Genomic DNA, 5,615 nt, shown 5'->3' with positions numbered 1-5,615 from the left:
TCTAATTGAATGCAAACAGTTGTGGAGCTCAGACCTTCCGAAGGTTGCAGAAGTATTCCTTTATCACTCTTAATTTACTAATTGCACCATCTTATGCAATTTTCTCATTACTTCCGAGATACTTGTAGCATTAATCATTGTTGGTTGGTTGGTTGGGGACGGGTGGACAGAAAGGCCATTGATATCCATATTCCTCATCCAGTCAAGAATCTTTCTTCGATTATTTACCAGATAAGAACAGTTATTTTCACTAAACTCCAATATTGTGTCCCATGGGAATATTGCAACCATTTCTGTCTCTCGGTGTCGTGAATATTTCCCGAATACAGCTCCAGGCCATCACTAGAAATACGTGAGTGACATTATTCTCTGCTGATTCTAACATGTGGCCTTGGTATTTTCTCAACAGGGCTGATAAGAACTTCACTGCTAGGACACACAGCAGCACAAATAAGCTGTGGTTCTAGAATATTCATGATAATAACCTGATTTAGTTTCACTATTGTAGTCGTCTCGGGTCTTAGCGACAGCTGTATGAACCATATTGTTTTCAGTCTTTAATAGCATTGATTATAATAGTTAGAACTTCCTTTTAGCCTAGCCATATTGTCAATAGATTTCGGCGATGTTGCTACGCAGACTCAAGAACAGATCATTCGATGAGCAGTTGTATCTCAGATTTATACACTTTTCTCTTTTCGGTTCATCGATCATCAAATTACTTGTTACTTGGATAAATAGATTGAAGAAAACTGATACACTTCAACATATATGCATGCTATGAGCCTGTCATAAATTCTCCCGTTTCTTAACAAGTGTTTTCCGCATAACTATCCTGTGAACAAGTTTGACGCATCAAACGGTCCGTTGTTTCTCTTTTTTTGTTTTGTTTGAAGATGGAATTTAAAGATCTTCCTGTGTAATATGAATTTCTCGTATTGATAACTGACTATCAGGTTTTTTTTCGTAGTTTCCAACTGTTAGGAGAGTTTCACTGGTCATGTTATAAGTTTTAGAAGAGAAATTACACATCGTTCTCCAACTCATTTAACAATGTTGCCTCGCGCTTGTGCTGCTTTTTCAACATGAAAAGGAGAAGTTAGAATTTTGATAGTATGGCCTTTAGTTCGGTGTGTAGTTTGGAGGTTTAACAGTCCTAATTTCTTGTAGTTTCCTGCACTAACAAAGTGTAGACTTGACACTTGGTTGTTCGCGTTTAGAGGCCATTAGTTGTCTTGCAAAAGAGTCTCCTTCCAGTAGTTCCTGTAGATTCTCTATTGCTTATTATAGATTTGCAGCTGGTGGTCTGTGAATTCATGATTTATTTTGCATTTAATAATAGCATACTCGTATAACTGAGATGTTTTCCCGTATCCTGTTGATGTTCTTTTACACAGAGTGATCCATTTTAGTTAAGAGCTTTCCTTATTTCCATCGATCTTGGTCACTGCCATCTGTTAGCAAATGGTAGTTACAACACAATGCAATAAGACATTCAATGTAAAAAAAAAAGGAAGTTTATCAATTTATACTACATATTTTTAGTGACATAATCGATCATCGATAACATTGAGTCAGTATTTTTTTAAACGATTTGTGGTTTCCTTTAGTGACTCTTTGATGTAAATAGTGAAGTTATCTTGAATTCTTTTTATGTCCCATTATTGTGTTATTGTTATAAATTTTATTATAGAAGTGAATCATAATTTTAGCAATTTTCCCAAGGGGGAAGGGAATTCTATAGGGACGTTGATACTGTTATTAACTGACTATTTTTATTGGTTTAATTTTTAGGTCAAAAACAGAATTTTCTTTTCAAGGCAGACATGACTGTTTCGTACTGAAATGTAAGCAATTGATATCCACCCTAGTAGCTCTTCATACACTTCGTATAACCGGTCGAGGGTTTTGCTGTAGCATTTTAACATTACAATTTGTAGAATGGTTTCAATTTTAAATCTCACTTAAATTTCTCTCGACAGTTTGATGTTGTCCTTTTCTTTTATAATAACGTATGTTGCACCCTACAAAATCCTCATAAGCTACTGTCGATCATAAGCCAGAAGAGCAAAGCTACTATCACAGCCTGAAAGATATCCTTTTAAAAGGGCTACTGCATCATTGCCTTTGAGTGGCTTCTAAACATCAAATGTAAAATAGACAAATAAGTAAAATAAAAAAAAACCCTAGCAAAAACCAACACAAAGTATTCCATAAGAATTTGGAACAAACATCCAAGGTAAAGTGTCCATTCTATCTGAACTTGTGGCGACGCATATGATTCCCTTCACTGACTCCGTCATACACATACATGCATGCACATATACATGCGCGCGCATACATACATACATACATACATACATACATACATACATACACACACACACACATACATACATACATACACACATACATACATACATACATATATACCCTAAACCAAGCCTAGAATACTTCGATATCCACATACAAGTATATCTATCTATCTATCTATCTATCTATCTATCTATCTATCTATCTATCTATCTATCTATCTATTTATCACTCTCTCTCTCTATTTATCTATCTTTCTCTTTATCTGTCTGTCTGTCTGCCTATCTGTCTGTCTGTCTGTCTGTCTGCCTGCCTGCTTGTCTGCCTGTCTGTCTGTCTGTCTGCCTGCCTGTCTGCCTGCCTGTCTGTCTGCCTGCCTGCCTGCCTGTCTGTCTGTCTGTCTGTCTGCCTGCCTGCCTGCCTGTCTGTCTGCCTGCCTGCCTGCCTGTCTGCCTGTCTGCCTGTCTGCCTGCCTGTCTGTCTGCCTGTCTGTCTGCCTGCCTGTCTGCCTGCCTGTCTGCCTGCCTGTCTGCCTGCCTGCCTGTCTGCCTGCCTGTCTGTCTGTCTGCCTGTCTGTCCGCCTGTCTGTCCGCCTGTCTGTCCGCCTGTCTGTCTGCCTGCCTGCCTGCCTGTCTGCCTGCCTGTCTGCCTGTCTGCCTGTCTGCCTGCCTGCCTGCCTGCCTGTCTGTCTGTCTGCCTGCCTGCCTGCCTGCCTGCCTGCCTGCCTGTCTGTCTGTCTGTCTGTCTGCCTGTCTGTCCGCCTGTCTGTCCGCCTGTCTGTCTGCCTGCCTGTCTGTCTGCCTGTCTGCCTGTCTGCCTGTCTGTCTGCCTGTCTGCCTGTCTGCCTGCCTACCTGCCTGTCTGTCTGCCTGCCTGCCTGCCTGTCTGTCTGTCTGTCTGTCTGCCTGCCTGTCTGCCTGTCTGCCTGCCTGCCTGCCTGTCTGTCTGCCTGTCTGTCTGCCTGTCTGTCTGTCTGCCTGCCTGTCTGCCTGCCTGTCTGCCTGCCTGCCTGCCTGTCTGTCTACCTGTCTGCCTGTCTGCCTGCCTGCCTGCCTGCCTGTCTGTCTGTCTGCATGCACTACACCAACACTCATACACACCGTCTTGCCTTATGCCTACTTCCAGGTACAGATACACTCTGATTTATGCATCTAAACATCTGTTCCTTCCTTCCTTCCTTCCTTCCTTCCTGGGTCCCAGTCTTCTTAATTTTCCGTCCATAGAACAACATTCTCTTCTAGTTTTTTTAACATTTATTTCCCCCTATTTTTGAACACATTAACTGCTTCCCTTTCTCACTCTTCTTACATTTCCCTCTTTCTTTCCTGCTGATGAAAAACTAACGTTCGAAACATTACGGCTCTCTTTACCCATAATACCCTATTTATCAAACTTCTTTCTTTTGCATTGTTTTCTTCGAATATTATTATATGTACACTATACATACACACATACATACACACACACATACATACATACACACATACATACACACACACATACATACACACACATACATACATACATACATACATACATACATACATATATATATATATACATACATACATACATACATACATACATACATACATACATACATACATATATACATATATACATATAAGGGGTTTAGTTCACTTGTGAAATACACGAAGAGGTACGCTAAGTAAATGCTTTAGTTGGTCGACCGTTTGGTTCCAAGATCACAGCTGAGGCTGGATCAAGGGATCCATATCAGGGTTTCGTTATAGTAGGTATATATTATATTAGAGGAAAACTCAAAACCAAAGCAGAACGAGTATCTCAAGTCATTTAGAATAATTTAATTAGGGTAAGGTGAATTTGAAGTCTTACAGCAGTTTCTTGGACAACCCAAGCAGTAGGTTAGCATGTCCACACACTGGGCATTCTGACATCGGAGACAAGGTATGAATATTTTAGACAGAGCAAAAAGTTATAGTTTACAAGGAATAAAATTCACTGTTTATAAGGAATAGAATAGAAGAATAAAGGAATAAATAGAAGAATAAAGAGTAAAAGTAGTTAGAAGAATTATAGGCAGGAAAATAATGTCCATAACTCATTTTTTCCCAGAGGATATGGATGATGGTCGGTACCTCCATGAAGATACAAGTCCTTAGTTAAAATCCTAGTTAAATCAAGGCGGAGTTTTGGCAGTATTTTGAATGATGAATTCATATTGTAAATGCATATATAAAGCGAGAAAGTAAGATAAACATAAATGAGTTTTGTGTGTGGGTGTTTATAGGAGAGAGAGGCGAAAGACTGAGAAGAGAGAGGGAGAGAGAGAGAGAGAGAGAGAGAGAGAGAGAGAGAGAGAGAGAGAGAGAGAGAGAGAGAGAGAGAGAAAGGAATAAAAATAAGATACGGATAAAAGGCTAAAAATAAGTATTAAAAATAGGAGAGTATTGTAGTTCGCTTGAAGCATTGTGTAATGTTTGTAAAGAATAAAAAGTTTAGAATGGTACAACAATGCACTATAGAACAAAAAATGGACTATATACCTGTTGTAACTTGGTTATCTATAGTCCGATGTTATTTCGGAATTACAGGGGGAGGGGTTAGATGAAGAGGGGAGTGGAGTTGAGTCTATGTGGCGCAAAGGAGCAAAGAGAGAAGATTAATCCCTGTTCACGGCGCAAACGGGATTCCGGATGGCCCCTGTGCAAGGACAATCCAAACACGGACGGGTGTTGCTGCAAAGATTGACAGGCAGAGCGGAAATGGCGTGACACCGGGGTGTCATTGCAAACGTATTATGTATGTATGTATGTGGGAACACCTCCGAGACATCAACGTTTGCAATAACACCCCGGTATCACGCCATTTCCGCTCTGCCTGTCAATCCTTGCAGCAACACCCGTCCGTGTTTGGATTGTCCTTGCACAGGGGCCATCCGGAATCCCGTTTGCGCCGTGAGCAGGGATTAATCTTCTCTCTTCGCTCCTTTGCGCCACATAGGCTCAACTCCACTCCCCTCTTCATCTAACCCCTCCCCCTGTAATTCCGAAATATCATCGGACTATAGATAACCAAGTTACAACAGGTATATAGTCCATTTTTTGTTCTATAGTGCATTGTTGTACCATTCTAAACTTTTTATTCTTTACAAACAATACACAATGCTTCAAGCGAACTACAATACTCTCCTATTTTTAATACTTATTTTTAGCCTTTTACCCGTATCTTATTTTTATTCCTTTCTCTTCTCTCTCTCTCTCTCTCTCTCTCTCTCCCTCCCTCCCTCTCTCTCTCTCTCTCTCTCTCTCTCTTCTCAG

The sequence above is a fragment of the Octopus bimaculoides genome, chromosome Z (assembly GCF_046866305.1).
Source record: "Octopus bimaculoides isolate indiv1 chromosome Z, ASM4686630v1, whole genome shotgun sequence".
Classification (NCBI taxonomy): Eukaryota; Metazoa; Mollusca; class Cephalopoda; order Octopoda; family Octopodidae; genus Octopus; species Octopus bimaculoides.
Note: the sequence above shows the minus strand (reverse complement) of the source record.